This window comes from Electrophorus electricus, chromosome 13 (genome assembly GCF_041902795.1).
Source record: "Electrophorus electricus isolate QZ-2024a chromosome 13, ASM4190279v1, whole genome shotgun sequence".
NCBI lineage: Eukaryota > Metazoa > Chordata > Actinopteri > Gymnotiformes > Gymnotidae > Electrophorus > Electrophorus electricus.
The window spans coordinates 25,263,200-25,279,940 of NC_137509.1; positions in this window are offsets into that span (position 1 = coordinate 25,263,200).

Sequence of the window (16,741 nt, forward strand, 5' to 3'; positions counted from 1 at the left end):
ATAATGCATTCCCTTTTAGTCTAAAACACAATCTCTTGCCTTGAAACTTGTTTAAGGTGAATGCAAAGCTGTTTCATAGTGTGAAAAAGGTAAAGAACAGAGTTTCAATGTAAAGATTCTTCTTATAATGCAGTCTCTTTTAGTCTAAAACACAATCTCTTGCCCTGAAACAATGTTTAAGGTGAATACAAAGCTGTTTCATAGTGTGAAAAAGGTAAAGAACAGACTTTGAAAGTAAAGATTCTTCTTATAATGCAGTCTCTTTTAGTCTAAAACACAATCTATTGCCCTGAAACAATGTTTAAGGTGAATACAAAGCTGTTTCTTAGTGTGAAAAATGTAAAGAACAGAGTTTCTAAGTAAAGATTCTTCTTATAATGCATTCCCTTTTAGTATAAAACACAATCTCTTGCCCGGAAACAGTTTTTAAGTTGAATATAAAGCTGTTTCATAGTGTGAAAAAGGTAAAGAACAGAGTTTCAAAGTAAAGATTCTTCTTATAATGCATTCCCTTTTAGTGTAAAACAGAATCTCTTGCCCTGAAACAGTGTTTAAGTTGAATACAAATCTGTTTCATAGTGTGAAAAAGGTAAAGAACAGAGTTTCAAAGTAAAGATTCTTCTTATAATGCAGTCTCTTTTAGTCTAAAACACAATCTATTGCCCTGAAACAATGTTTAAGGTGAATACAAAGCTGTTTCTTAGTGTGAAAAATGTAAAGAACAGAGTTTCTAAGTAAAGATTCTTCTTATAATGCATTCCCTTTTAGTCTAAAACACAATCTCTTGCCCAGAAACAGTTTTTAAGTTGAGTATAAAGCTGTTTCATAGTGTGAAAAAGGTAAAGAACAGAGTTTCAAAGTAAAGATTCTTCTTATAATGAATTCCCTTTTAGTGTAAAACACAATCTTTTGCCCTGAAACAGTGTTTGAGGTGAATACAAAAATGTTTCATAGTGTGAAAAAGGTAAAGAACAGAGTTTGAAAGTAAAGATTCTTCTTATAATGCATTCCCTTTTAGTCTAAAACACAATCTCTTGCCTTGAAACTTGTTTAAGGTGAATGCAAAGCTGTTTCATAGTGTGAAAAAGGTAAAGAACAGAGTTTCAATGTAAAGATTCTTCTTATAATGCAGTCTCTTTTAGTCTAAAACACAATCTCTTGCCCTGAAACAATGTTTAAGGTGAATACAAAGCTGTTTCATAGTGTGAAAAAGGTAAAGAACAGACTTTGAAAGTAAAGATTCTTCTTATAATGCAGTCTCTTTTAGTCTAAAACACAATCTATTGCCCTGAAACAATGTTTAAGGTGAATACAAAGCTGTTTCTTAGTGTGAAAAATGTAAAGAACAGAGTTTCTAAGTAAAGATTCTTCTTATAATGCATTCCCTTTTAGTCTAAAACACAATCTCTTGCCCGGAAACAGTTTTTAAGTTGAATATAAAGCTGTTTCATAGTGTGAAAAAGGTAAAGAACAGAGTTTCAAAGTAAAGATTCTTCTTATAATGCATTCCCTTTTAGTGTAATATAGAATCTCTTGCCCTGAAACAGTGTTTAAGTTGAATACAAATCTGTTTCATAGTGTGAAAAAGGTAAAGAACAGAGTTTGAAAGTAAAGATTCTTCTTATAATGCAGTCTCTTTTAGTCTAAAACACAATCTATTGCCCTGAAACAGTTTTTAGTTGAATATAAAGCTGTTTCATAGTGTGAAAAATGTAAAGAACAGAGTTTCTAAGTAAAGATTCTTCTTATAATGCATTCCCTTTTAGTCTAAAACACAATCTCTTGCCCAGAAACAGTTTTTAAGTTGAGTATAAAGCTGTTTCATAGTGTGAAAAAGGTAAAGAACAGAGTTTCAAAGTAAAGATTCTTCTTATAATGAATTCCCTTTTAGTGTAAAACACAATCTTTTGCCCTGAAACAGTGTTTGAGGTGAATACAAAAATGTTTCATAGTGTGAAAAAGGTAAAAAACAGAGTTTCAAAGTAAAGATTCTTCTTATAATGCAGTCTCTTTTAGTCTAAAACACAATCTCTTGCCCAGAAACAATGTTTAAGGTGAATACAAAGCTGTTTCATAGTGTGAAAAAAGTAAAGAACAGAGATTCTAAGTAAAGATTCTTCTTATAATGCATTCCCTTTTAGTCTAAAACACAATCTCTTGCCCTGAAACAGTGTTTAAGGTGAATAGAAAGCTGTTTCATAGTGTGAAAAAAGGTAAAGAACAGAGTTTCAAAGTAAGGATTCTTCTTATAATGCATTCCCTTTTTGTGGAAAACACAATCTTTTGCCCTGAAACAGTGTTTAAGGTGAATACAAAAATGTTTCATAGTGTGAAAAAGGTAAAGAACAGTTTCAAAGTAAAGATTCTTCTTATAATGCAGTCTCTTTTAGTCTAAAACACAATCTATTGCCCTGAAACAGTTTTTAGTTGAATATAAAGCTGTTTCATAGTGTGAAAAAGGTAAAGAACAGAGTTTCTAAGTAAAGATTCTTCTTATAATGCATTCCCTTTTAGTCTAAAACACAATCTCTTGCCTTGAAACTTGTTTAAGGTGAATGCAAAGCTGTTTCATAGTGTGAAAAAGGTAAAGAACAGAGTTTCAATGTAAAGATTCTTCTTATAATGCAGTCTCTTTTAGTCTAAAACACAATCTCTTGCCCTGAAACAATGTTTAAGGTGAATACAAAGCTGTTTCATAGTGTGAAAAAGGTAAAGAACAGACTTTGAAAGTAAAGATTCTTCTTATAATGCAGTCTCTTTTAGTCTAAAACACAATCTATTGCCCTGAAACAATGTTTAAGGTGAATAAAAGCTGTTTCTTAGTGTGAAAAATGTAAAGAACAGAGTTTCTAAGTAAAGATTCTTCTTATAATGCATTCCCTTTTAGTCTAAAACACAATCTCTTGCCCGGAAACAGTTTTTAAGTTGAGTATAACGCTGTTTCATAGTGTGAAAAAGGTAAAGAACAGAGTTTCAAAGTAAAGATTCTTCTTATAATGAATTCCCTTTTAGTGTAAAACAGAATCTCTTGCCCTGAATCAGTGTTTAAGTTGAATACAAATCTGTTTCATAGTGTGAAAAATGTAAAGAACAGAGTTTCAAAGTAAAGATTCTTCTTATAATGCAGTCTCTTTTAGTCTAAAACACAATCTCTTGCCATGAAACAGTGTTTAAGGGGAATACAAAGCTGTTTCATAGTGTGAAAAAGGTAAAGAACAGAGTTTGAAAGTAAAGATTCTTCTTATAATGCAGTCTCTTTCAGTCTAAAACACAATCTATTGCCCTGAAACAGTTTTTAGTTGAATATAAAGCTGTTTCATAGTGTGAAAAAGGTAAAGAACTGAGTTTCTAAGTAAAGATTCTTCTTATGATGCATTCCCTTTTAGTCTAAAACACAATCTCTTGCCTTGAAACTTGTTTAAGGTGAATACAAAGCTGGTTCATCGTGTGAAAAAGGTAAAAAACAGAGTTTCAAAGTAAAGATTCTTCTTATAATGTATTACCTTTTAGTCTAAAACACAATCTCTTGCCCTGAAACAGTGTTTGAGGTGAATACAAAAATGTTTCATAGTGTGAAAAAGGTAAAGAACAGAGTTTGAAAGTAAAGATTCTTCTTATAATGCATTCCCTTTTAGTCTAAAACACAATCTCTTGCCTTGAAACTTGTTTAAGGTGAATGCAAAGCTGTTTCATAGTGTGAATAAGGTAAAGAACAGAGTTTCAATGTAAAGATTCTTCTTATAATGCAGTCTCTTTTAGTCTAAAACACAATCTCTTGCCCTGAAACAATGTTTAAGGTGAATACAAAGCTGTTTCATAGTGTGAAAAAGGTAAAGAACAGACTTTGAAAGTAAAGATTCTTCTTATAATGCAGTCTCTTTTAGTCTAAAACACAATCTATTGCCCTGAAACAATGTTTAAGGTGAATACAAAGCTGTTTCTTAGTGTGAAAAATGTAAAGAACAGAGTTTCTAAGTAAAGATTCTTCTTATAATGCATTCCCTTTTAGTCTAAAACACAATCTCTTGCCCGGAAACAGTTTTTAAGTTGAATATAAAGCTGTTTCATAGTGTGAAAAAGGTAAAGAACAGAGTTTCAAAGTAAAGATTCTTCTTATAATGCAGTCTCTTTTAGTCTAAAACACAATCTCTTGCCATGAAACAGTGTTTAAGGGGAATACAAAGCTGTTTCATAGTGTGAAAAAGGTAAAGAACAGAGTTTGAAAGTAAAGATTCTTCTTATAATGCAGTCTCTTTTAGTCTAAAACACAATCTATTGCCCTGAAACAGTTTTTAGTTGAATATAAAGCTGTTTCATAGTGTGAAAAAGGTAAAGAACTGAGTTTCTAAGTAAAGATTCTTCTTATGATGCATTTCCTTTTAGTCTAAAACACAATCTCTTGCCTTGAAACTTGTTTAAGGTGAATACAAAGCTGGTTCATAGTGTGAAAAAAGGTAAAGAACAGAGTTTCAAAGTAAGGATTCTTCTTATAATGCATTCCCTTTTAGTGGAAAACACAATCTTTTGCCCTGAAACAGTGTTTGAGGTGAATACAAAAATGTTTCATAGTGTGAAAAAGGTAAAGAACAGAGTTTGAAAGTAAAGATTCTTCTTATAATGCATTCCCTTTTAGTCTAAAACACAATCTCTTGCCTTGAAACTTGTTTAAGGTGAATGCAAAGCTGTTTCATAGTGTGAAAAAGGTAAAGAACAGAGTTTCAATGTAAAGATTCTTCTTATAATGCAGTCTCTTTTAGTCTAAAACACAATCTCTTGCCCTGAAACAATGTTTAAGGTGAATACAAAGCTGTTTCATAGTGTGAAAAAGGTAAAGAACAGACTTTGAAAGTAAAGATTCTTCTTATAATGCAGTCTCTTTTAGTCTAAAACACAATCTATTGCCCTGAAACAATGTTTAAGGTGAATACAAAGCTGTTTCTTAGTGTGAAAAATGTAAAGAACAGAGTTTCTAAGTAAAGATTCTTCTTATAATGCATTCCCTTTTAGTATAAAACACAATCTCTTGCCCGGAAACAGTTTTTAAGTTGAATATAAAGCTGTTTCATAGTGTGAAAAAGGTAAAGAACAGAGTTTCAAAGTAAAGATTCTTCTTATAATGCATTCCCTTTTAGTGTAAAACAGAATCTCTTGCCCTGAAACAGTGTTTAAGTTGAATACAAATCTGTTTCATAGTGTGAAAAAGGTAAAGAACAGAGTTTCAAAGTAAAGATTCTTCTTATAATGCAGTCTCTTTTAGTCTAAAACACAATCTATTGCCCTGAAACAATGTTTAAGGTGAATACAAAGCTGTTTCTTAGTGTGAAAAATGTAAAGAACAGAGTTTCTAAGTAAAGATTCTTCTTATAATGCATTCCCTTTTAGTCTAAAACACAATCTCTTGCCCAGAAACAGTTTTTAAGTTGAGTATAAAGCTGTTTCATAGTGTGAAAAAGGTAAAGAACAGAGTTTCAAAGTAAAGATTCTTCTTATAATGAATTCCCTTTTAGTGTAAAACACAATCTTTTGCCCTGAAACAGTGTTTGAGGTGAATACAAAAATGTTTCATAGTGTGAAAAAGGTAAAAAACAGAGTTTCAAAGTAAAGATTCTTCTTATAATGCAGTCTCTTTTAGTCTAAAACACAATCTCTTGCCCAGAAACAATGTTTAAGGTGAATACAAAGCTGTTTCATAGTGTGAAAAAAGTAAAGAACAGAGATTCTAAGTAAAGATTCTTCTTATAATGCATTCCCTTTTAGTCTAAAACACAATCTCTTGCCCTGAAACAGTGTTTAAGGTGAATAGAAAGCTGTTTCATAGTGTGAAAAAAGGTAAAGAACAGAGTTTCAAAGTAAGGATTCTTCTTATAATGCATTCCCTTTTTGTGGAAAACACAATCTTTTGCCCTGAAACAGTGTTTAAGGTGAATACAAAAATGTTTCATAGTGTGAAAAAGGTAAAGAACAGTTTCAAAGTAAAGATTCTTCTTATAATGCAGTCTCTTTTAGTCTAAAACACAATCTATTGCCCTGAAACAGTTTTTAGTTGAATATAAAGCTGTTTCATAGTGTGAAAAAGGTAAAGAACAGAGTTTCTAAGTAAAGATTCTTCTTATAATGCATTCCCTTTTAGTCTAAAACACAATCTCTTGCCTTGAAACTTGTTTAAGGTGAATGCAAAGCTGTTTCATAGTGTGAAAAAGGTAAAGAACAGAGTTTCAATGTAAAGATTCTTCTTATAATGCAGTCTCTTTTAGTCTAAAACACAATCTCTTGCCCTGAAACAATGTTTAAGGTGAATACAAAGCTGTTTCATAGTGTGAAAAAGGTAAAGAACAGACTTTGAAAGTAAAGATTCTTCTTATAATGCAGTCTCTTTTAGTCTAAAACACAATCTATTGCCCTGAAACAATGTTTAAGGTGAATAAAAGCTGTTTCTTAGTGTGAAAAATGTAAAGAACAGAGTTTCTAAGTAAAGATTCTTCTTATAATGCATTCCCTTTTAGTCTAAAACACAATCTCTTGCCCGGAAACAGTTTTTAAGTTGAGTATAACGCTGTTTCATAGTGTGAAAAAGGTAAAGAACAGAGTTTCAAAGTAAAGATTCTTCTTATAATGAATTCCCTTTTAGTGTAAAACAGAATCTCTTGCCCTGAATCAGTGTTTAAGTTGAATACAAATCTGTTTCATAGTGTGAAAAATGTAAAGAACAGAGTTTCAAAGTAAAGATTCTTCTTATAATGCAGTCTCTTTTAGTCTAAAACACAATCTCTTGCCATGAAACAGTGTTTAAGGGGAATACAAAGCTGTTTCATAGTGTGAAAAAGGTAAAGAACAGAGTTTGAAAGTAAAGATTCTTCTTATAATGCAGTCTCTTTCAGTCTAAAACACAATCTATTGCCCTGAAACAGTTTTTAGTTGAATATAAAGCTGTTTCATAGTGTGAAAAAGGTAAAGAACTGAGTTTCTAAGTAAAGATTCTTCTTATGATGCATTCCCTTTTAGTCTAAAACACAATCTCTTGCCTTGAAACTTGTTTAAGGTGAATACAAAGCTGGTTCATCGTGTGAAAAAGGTAAAAAACAGAGTTTCAAAGTAAAGATTCTTCTTATAATGTATTACCTTTTAGTCTAAAACACAATCTCTTGCCCTGAAACAGTGTTTGAGGTGAATACAAAAATGTTTCATAGTGTGAAAAAGGTAAAGAACAGAGTTTGAAAGTAAAGATTCTTCTTATAATGCATTCCCTTTTAGTCTAAAACACAATCTCTTGCCTTGAAACTTGTTTAAGGTGAATGCAAAGCTGTTTCATAGTGTGAATAAGGTAAAGAACAGAGTTTCAATGTAAAGATTCTTCTTATAATGCAGTCTCTTTTAGTCTAAAACACAATCTCTTGCCCTGAAACAATGTTTAAGGTGAATACAAAGCTGTTTCATAGTGTGAAAAAGGTAAAGAACAGACTTTGAAAGTAAAGATTCTTCTTATAATGCAGTCTCTTTTAGTCTAAAACACAATCTATTGCCCTGAAACAATGTTTAAGGTGAATACAAAGCTGTTTCTTAGTGTGAAAAATGTAAAGAACAGAGTTTCTAAGTAAAGATTCTTCTTATAATGCATTCCCTTTTAGTCTAAAACACAATCTCTTGCCCGGAAACAGTTTTTAAGTTGAATATAAAGCTGTTTCATAGTGTGAAAAAGGTAAAGAACAGAGTTTCAAAGTAAAGATTCTTCTTATAATGCAGTCTCTTTTAGTCTAAAACACAATCTCTTGCCATGAAACAGTGTTTAAGGGGAATACAAAGCTGTTTCATAGTGTGAAAAAGGTAAAGAACAGAGTTTGAAAGTAAAGATTCTTCTTATAATGCAGTCTCTTTTAGTCTAAAACACAATCTATTGCCCTGAAACAGTTTTTAGTTGAATATAAAGCTGTTTCATAGTGTGAAAAAGGTAAAGAACTGAGTTTCTAAGTAAAGATTCTTCTTATGATGCATTTCCTTTTAGTCTAAAACACAATCTCTTGCCTTGAAACTTGTTTAAGGTGAATACAAAGCTGGTTCATAGTGTGAAAAAAGGTAAAGAACAGAGTTTCAAAGTAAGGATTCTTCTTATAATGCATTCCCTTTTAGTGGAAAACACAATCTTTTGCCCTGAAACAGTGTTTGAGGTGAATACAAAAATGTTTCATAGTGTGAAAAAGGTAAAGAACAGAGTTTGAAAGTAAAGATTCTTCTTATAATGCATTCCCTTTTAGTCTAAAACACAATCTCTTGCCTTGAAACTTGTTTAAGGTGAATGCAAAGCTGTTTCATAGTGTGAAAAAGGTAAAGAACAGAGTTTCAATGTAAAGATTCTTCTTATAATGCAGTCTCTTTTAGTCTAAAACACAATCTCTTGCCCTGAAACAATGTTTAAGGTGAATACAAAGCTGTTTCATAGTGTGAAAAAGGTAAAGAACAGACTTTGAAAGTAAAGATTCTTCTTATAATGCAGTCTCTTTTAGTCTAAAACACAATCTATTGCCCTGAAACAATGTTTAAGGTGAATACAAAGCTGTTTCTTAGTGTGAAAAATGTAAAGAACAGAGTTTCTAAGTAAAGATTCTTCTTATAATGCATTCCCTTTTAGTATAAAACACAATCTCTTGCCCGGAAACAGTTTTTAAGTTGAATATAAAGCTGTTTCATAGTGTGAAAAAGGTAAAGAACAGAGTTTCAAAGTAAAGATTCTTCTTATAATGCATTCCCTTTTAGTGTAAAACAGAATCTCTTGCCCTGAAACAGTGTTTAAGTTGAATACAAATCTGTTTCATAGTGTGAAAAAGGTAAAGAACAGAGTTTCAAAGTAAAGATTCTTCTTATAATGCAGTCTCTTTTAGTCTAAAACACAATCTATTGCCCTGAAACAATGTTTAAGGTGAATACAAAGCTGTTTCTTAGTGTGAAAAATGTAAAGAACAGAGTTTCTAAGTAAAGATTCTTCTTATAATGCATTCCCTTTTAGTCTAAAACACAATCTCTTGCCCAGAAACAGTTTTTAAGTTGAGTATAAAGCTGTTTCATAGTGTGAAAAAGGTAAAGAACAGAGTTTCAAAGTAAAGATTCTTCTTATAATGAATTCCCTTTTAGTGTAAAACACAATCTTTTGCCCTGAAACAGTGTTTGAGGTGAATACAAAAATGTTTCATAGTGTGAAAAAGGTAAAAAACAGAGTTTCAAAGTAAAGATTCTTCTTATAATGCAGTCTCTTTTAGTCTAAAACACAATCTCTTGCCCAGAAACAATGTTTAAGGTGAATACAAAGCTGTTTCATAGTGTGAAAAAAGTAAAGAACAGAGATTCTAAGTAAAGATTCTTCTTATAATGCATTCCCTTTTAGTCTAAAACACAATCTCTTGCCCTGAAACAGTGTTTAAGGTGAATAGAAAGCTGTTTCATAGTGTGAAAAAAGGTAAAGAACAGAGTTTCAAAGTAAGGATTCTTCTTATAATGCATTCCCTTTTTGTGGAAAACACAATCTTTTGCCCTGAAACAGTGTTTAAGGTGAATACAAAAATGTTTCATAGTGTGAAAAAGGTAAAGAACAGTTTCAAAGTAAAGATTCTTCTTATAATGCAGTCTCTTTTAGTCTAAAACACAATCTATTGCCCTGAAACAGTTTTTAGTTGAATATAAAGCTGTTTCATAGTGTGAAAAAGGTAAAGAACAGAGTTTCTAAGTAAAGATTCTTCTTATAATGCATTCCCTTTTAGTCTAAAACACAATCTCTTGCCTTGAAACTTGTTTAAGGTGAATGCAAAGCTGTTTCATAGTGTGAAAAAGGTAAAGAACAGAGTTTCAATGTAAAGATTCTTCTTATAATGCAGTCTCTTTTAGTCTAAAACACAATCTCTTGCCCTGAAACAATGTTTAAGGTGAATACAAAGCTGTTTCATAGTGTGAAAAAGGTAAAGAACAGACTTTGAAAGTAAAGATTCTTCTTATAATGCAGTCTCTTTTAGTCTAAAACACAATCTATTGCCCTGAAACAATGTTTAAGGTGAATACAAAGCTGTTTCTTAGTGTGAAAAATGTAAAGAACAGAGTTTCTAAGTAAAGATTCTTCTTATAATGCATTCCCTTTTAGTCTAAAACACAATCTCTTGCCCGGAAACAGTTTTTAAGTTGAGTATAAAGCTGTTTCATAGTGTGAAAAAGGTAAAGAACAGAGTTTCAAAGTAAAGATTCTTCTTATAATGAATTCCCTTTTAGTGTAAAACAGAATCTCTTGCCCTGAATCAGTGTTTAAGTTGAATACAAATCTGTTTCATAGTGTGAAAAATGTAAAGAACAGAGTTTCAAAGTAAAGATTATTCTTATAATGCAGTCTCTTTTAGTCTAAAACACAATCTCTTGCCATGAAACAGTGTTTAAGGGGAATACAAAGCTGTTTCATAGTGTGAAAAAGGTAAAGAACAGAGTTTGAAAGTAAAGATTCTTCTTATAATGCAGTCTCTTTTAGTCTAAAACACAATCTATTGCCCTGAAACAGTTTTTAGTTGAATATAAAGCTGTTTCATAGTGTGAAAAAGGTAAAGAACTGAGTTTCTAAGTAAAGATTCTTCTTATGATGCATTCCCTTTTAGTCTAAAACACAATCTCTTGCCTTGAAACTTGTTTAAGGTGAATACAAAGCTGGTTCATCGTGTGAAAAAGGTAAAAAACAGAGTTTCAAAGTAAAGATTCTTCTTATAATGTATTACCTTTTAGTCTAAAACACAATCTCTTGCCCTGAAACAGTGTTTGAGGTGAATACAAAAATGTTTCATAGTGTGAAAAAGGTAAAGAACAGAGTTTGAAAGTAAAGATTCTTCTTATAATGCATTCCCTTTTAGTCTAAAACACAATCTCTTGCCTTGAAACTTGTTTAAGGTGAATGCAAAGCTGTTTCATAGTGTGAAAAAGGTAAAGAACAGACTTTGAAAGTAAAGATTCTTCTTATAATGCAGTCTCTTTTAGTCTAAAACACAATCTATTGCCCTGAAACAATGTTTAAGGTGAATAAAAGCTGTTTCTTAGTGTGAAAAATGTAAAGAACAGAGTTTCTAAGTAAAGATTCTTCTTATAATGCATTCCCTTTTAGTCTAAAACACAATCTCTTGCCCGGAAACAGTTTTTAAGTTGAGTATAACGCTGTTTCATAGTGTGAAAAAGGTAAAGAACAGAGTTTCAAAGTAAAGATTCTTCTTATAATGAATTCCCTTTTAGTGTAAAACAGAATCTCTTGCCCTGAATCAGTGTTTAAGTTGAATACAAATCTGTTTCATAGTGTGAAAAATGTAAAGAACAGAGTTTCAAAGTAAAGATTCTTCTTATAATGCAGTCTCTTTTAGTCTAAAACACAATCTCTTGCCATGAAACAGTGTTTAAGGGGAATACAAAGCTGTTTCATAGTGTGAAAAAGGTAAAGAACAGAGTTTGAAAGTAAAGATTCTTCTTATAATGCAGTCTCTTTTAGTCTAAAACACAATCTATTGCCCTGAAACAGTTTTTAGTTGAATATAAAGCTGTTTCATAGTGTGAAAAAGGTAAAGAACTGAGTTTCTAAGTAAAGATTCTTCTTATGATGCATTCCCTTTTAGTCTAAAACACAATCTCTTGCCTTGAAACTTGTTTAAGGTGAATACAAAGCTGGTTCATCGTGTGAAAAAGGTAAAAAACAGAGTTTCAAAGTAAAGATTCTTCTTATAATGTATTACCTTTTAGTCTAAAACACAATCTCTTGCCCTGAAACAGTGTTTGAGGTGAATACAAAAATGTTTCATAGTGTGAAAAAGGTAAAGAACAGAGTTTGAAAGTAAAGATTCTTCTTATAATGCATTCCCTTTTAGTCTAAAACACAATCTCTTGCCTTGAAACTTGTTTAAGGTGAATGCAAAGCTGTTTCATAGTGTGAATAAGGTAAAGAACAGAGTTTCAATGTAAAGATTCTTCTTATAATGCAGTCTCTTTTAGTCTAAAACACAATCTCTTGCCCTGAAACAATGTTTAAGGTGAATACAAAGCTGTTTCATAGTGTGAAAAAGGTAAAGAACAGACTTTGAAAGTAAAGATTCTTCTTATAATGCAGTCTCTTTTAGTCTAAAACACAATCTATTGCCCTGAAACAATGTTTAAGGTGAATACAAAGCTGTTTCTTAGTGTGAAAAATGTAAAGAACAGAGTTTCTAAGTAAAGATTCTTCTTATAATGCATTCCCTTTTAGTCTAAAACACAATCTCTTGCCCGGAAACAGTTTTTAAGTTGAATATAAAGCTGTTTCATAGTGTGAAAAAGGTAAAGAACAGAGTTTCAAAGTAAAGATTCTTCTTATAATGCAGTCTCTTTTAGTCTAAAACACAATCTCTTGCCATGAAACAGTGTTTAAGGGGAATACAAAGCTGTTTCATAGTGTGAAAAAGGTAAAGAACAGAGTTTGAAAGTAAAGATTCTTCTTATAATGCAGTCTCTTTTAGTCTAAAACACAATCTATTGCCCTGAAACAGTTTTTAGTTGAATATAAAGCTGTTTCATAGTGTGAAAAAGGTAAAGAACTGAGTTTCTAAGTAAAGATTCTTCTTATGATGCATTTCCTTTTAGTCTAAAACACAATCTCTTGCCTTGAAACTTGTTTAAGGTGAATACAAAGCTGGTTCATAGTGTGAAAAATGTAAAGAACAGAGTTTCTAAGTAAAGATTCTTCTTATAATGCATTCCCTTTTAGTATAAAACACAATCTCTTGCCCGGAAACAGTTTTTAAGTTGAATATAAAGCTGTTTCATAGTGTGAAAAAGGTAAAGAACAGAGTTTCAAAGTAAAGATTCTTCTTATAATGCATTCCCTTTTAGTGTAAAACAGAATCTCTTGCCCTGAAACAGTGTTTAAGTTGAATACAAATCTGTTTCATAGTGTGAAAAAGGTAAAGAACAGAGTTTCAAAGTAAAGATTCTTCTTATAATGCAGTCTCTTTTAGTCTAAAACACAATCTATTGCCCTGAAACAATGTTTAAGGTGAATACAAAGCTGTTTCTTAGTGTGAAAAATGTAAAGAACAGTTTCTAAGTAAAGATTCTTCTTATAATGCATTCCCTTTTAGTCTAAAACACAATCTCTTGCCCAGAAACAGTTTTTAAGTTGAGTATAAAGCTGTTTCATAGTGTGAAAAAGGTAAAGAACAGAGTTTCAAAGTAAAGATTCTTCTTATAATGAATTCCCTTTTAGTGTAAAACACAATCTTTTGCCCTGAAACAGTGTTTGAGGTGAATACAAAAATGTTTCATAGTGTGAAAAAGGTAAAGAACAGAGTTTGAAAGTAAAGATTCTTCTTATAATGCATTCCCTTTTAGTCTAAAACACAATCTCTTGCCTTGAAACTTGTTTAAGGTGAATGCAAAGCTGTTTCATAGTGTGAAAAAGGTAAAGAACAGAGTTTCAATGTAAAGATTCTTCTTATAATGCAGTCTCTTTTAGTCTAAAACACAATCTCTTGCCCTGAAACAATGTTTAAGGTGAATACAAAGCTGTTTCATAGTGTGAAAAAGGTAAAGAACAGACTTTGAAAGTAAAGATTCTTCTTATAATGCAGTCTCTTTTAGTCTAAAACACAATCTATTGCCCTGAAACAATGTTTAAGGTGAATACAAAGCTGTTTCTTAGTGTGAAAAATGTAAAGAACAGAGTTTCTAAGTAAAGATTCTTCTTATAATGCATTCCCTTTTAGTCTAAAACACAATCTCTTGCCCGGAAACAGTTTTTAAGTTGAATATAAAGCTGTTTCATAGTGTGAAAAAGGTAAAGAACAGAGTTTCAAAGTAAAGATTCTTCTTATAATGCATTCCCTTTTAGTGTAATACAGAATCTCTTGCCCTGAAACAGTGTTTAAGTTGAATACAAATCTGTTTCATAGTGTGAAAAAGGTAAAGAACAGAGTTTGAAAGTAAAGATTCTTCTTATAATGCAGTCTCTTTTAGTCTAAAACACAATCTATTGCCCTGAAACAGTTTTTAGTTGAATATAAAGCTGTTTCATAGTGTGAAAAATGTAAAGAACAGAGTTTCTAAGTAAAGATTCTTCTTATAATGCATTCCCTTTTAGTCTAAAACACAATCTCTTGCCCAGAAACAGTTTTTAAGTTGAGTATAAAGCTGTTTCATAGTGTGAAAAAGGTAAAGAACAGAGTTTCAAAGTAAAGATTCTTCTTATAATGAATTCCCTTTTAGTGTAAAACACAATCTTTTGCCCTGAAACAGTGTTTGAGGTGAATACAAAAATGTTTCATAGTGTGAAAAAGGTAAAAAACAGAGTTTCAAAGTAAAGATTCTTCTTATAATGCAGTCTCTTTTAGTCTAAAACACAATCTCTTGCCCAGAAACAATGTTTAAGGTGAATACAAAGCTGTTTCATAGTGTGAAAAAAGTAAAGAACAGAGATTCTAAGTAAAGATTCTTCTTATAATGCATTCCCTTTTAGTCTAAAACACAATCTCTTGCCCTGAAACAGTGTTTAAGGTGAATAGAAAGCTGTTTCATAGTGTGAAAAAAGGTAAAGAACAGAGTTTCAAAGTAAGGATTCTTCTTATAATGCATTCCCTTTTTGTGGAAAACACAATCTTTTGCCCTGAAACAGTGTTTAAGGTGAATACAAAAATGTTTCATAGTGTGAAAAAGGTAAAGAGCAGTTTCAAAGTAAAGATTCTTCTTATAATGCAGTCTCTTTTAGTCTAAAACACAATCTATTGCCCTGAAACAGTTTTTAGTTGAATATAAAGCTGTTTCATAGTGTGAAAAAGGTAAAGAACAGAGTTTCTAAGTAAAGATTCTTCTTATAATGCATTCCCTTTTAGTCTAAAACACAATCTCTTGCCTTGAAACTTGTTTAAGGTGAATGCAAAGCTGTTTCATAGTGTGAAAAAGGTAAAGAACAGAGTTTCAATGTAAAGATTCTTCTTATAATGCAGTCTCTTTTAGTCTAAAACACAATCTCTTGCCCTGAAACAATGTTTAAGGTGAATACAAAGCTGTTTCATAGTGTGAAAAAGGTAAAGAACAGACTTTGAAAGTAAAGATTCTTCTTATAATGCAGTCTCTTTTAGTCTAAAACACAATCTATTGCCCTGAAACAATGTTTAAGGTGAATACAAAGCTGTTTCTTAGTGTGAAAAATGTAAAGAACAGAGTTTCTAAGTAAAGATTCTTCTTATAATGCATTCCCTTTTAGTCTAAAACACAATCTCTTGCCCGGAAACAGTTTTTAAGTTGAGTATAAAGCTGTTTCATAGTGTGAAAAAGGTAAAGAACAGAGTTTCAAAGTAAAGATTCTTCTTATAATGAATTCCCTTTTAGTGTAAAACAGAATCTCTTGCCCTGAATCAGTGTTTAAGTTGAATACAAATCTGTTTCATAGTGTGAAAAATGTAAAGAACAGAGTTTCAAAGTAAAGATTCTTCTTATAATGCAGTCTCTTTTAGTCTAAAACACAATCTCTTGCCATGAAACAGTGTTTAAGGGGAATACAAAGCTGTTTCATAGTGTGAAAAAGGTAAAGAACAGAGTTTGAAAGTAAAGATTCTTCTTATAATGCAGTCTCTTTTAGTCTAAAACACAATCTATTGCCCTGAAACAGTTTTTAGTTGAATATAAAGCTGTTTCATAGTGTGAAAAAGGTAAAGAACTGAGTTTCTAAGTAAAGATTCTTCTTATGATGCATTCCCTTTTAGTCTAAAACACAATCTCTTGCCTTGAAACTTGTTTAAGGTGAATACAAAGCTGGTTCATCGTGTGAAAAAGGTAAAAAACAGAGTTTCAAAGTAAAGATTCTTCTTATAATGTATTACCTTTTAGTCTAAAACACAATCTCTTGCCCTGAAACAGTGTTTGAGGTGAATACAAAAATGTTTCATAGTGTGAAAAAGGTAAAGAACAGAGTTTGAAAGTAAAGATTCTTCTTATAATGCATTCCCTTTTAGTCTAAAACACAATCTCTTGCCTTGAAACTTGTTTAAGGTGAATGCAAAGCTGTTTCATAGTGTGAAAAAGGTAAAGAACAGAGTTTCAATGTAAAGATTCTTCTTATAATGCAGTCTCTTTTAGTCTAAAACACAATCTCTTGCCCTGAAACAATGTTTAAGGTGAATACAAAGCTGTTTCATAGTGTGAAAAAGGTAAAGAACAGACTTTGAAAGTAAAGATTCTTCTTATAATGCAGTCTCTTTTAGTCTAAAACACAATCTATTGCCCTGAAACAATGTTTAAGGTGAATACAAAGCTGTTTCTTAGTGTGAAAAATGTAAAGAACAGAGTTTCTAAGTAAAGATTCTTCTTATAATGCATTCCCTTTTAGTCTAAAACACAATCTCTTGCCCGGAAACAGTTTTTAAGTTGAATATAAAGCTGTTTCATAGTGTGAAAAAGGTAAAGAACAGAGTTTCAAAGTAAAGATTCTTCTTATAATGCATTCCCTTTTAGTGTAAAACAGAATCTCTTGCCCTGAAACAGTGTTTAAGTTGAATACAAATCTGTTTCATAGTGTGAAAAAGGTAAAGAACAGAGTTTCAAAGTAAAGATTCTTCTTATAATGCAGTCTCTTTTAGTCTAAAACACAATCTCTTGCCATGAAACAGTGTTTAAGGGGAATACAAAGCTGTTTCATAGTGTGAAAAAGGTAAAGAACAGAGTTTGAAAGTAAAGATTCTTCTTATAATGCAGTCTCTTTTAGTCTAAAACACAATCT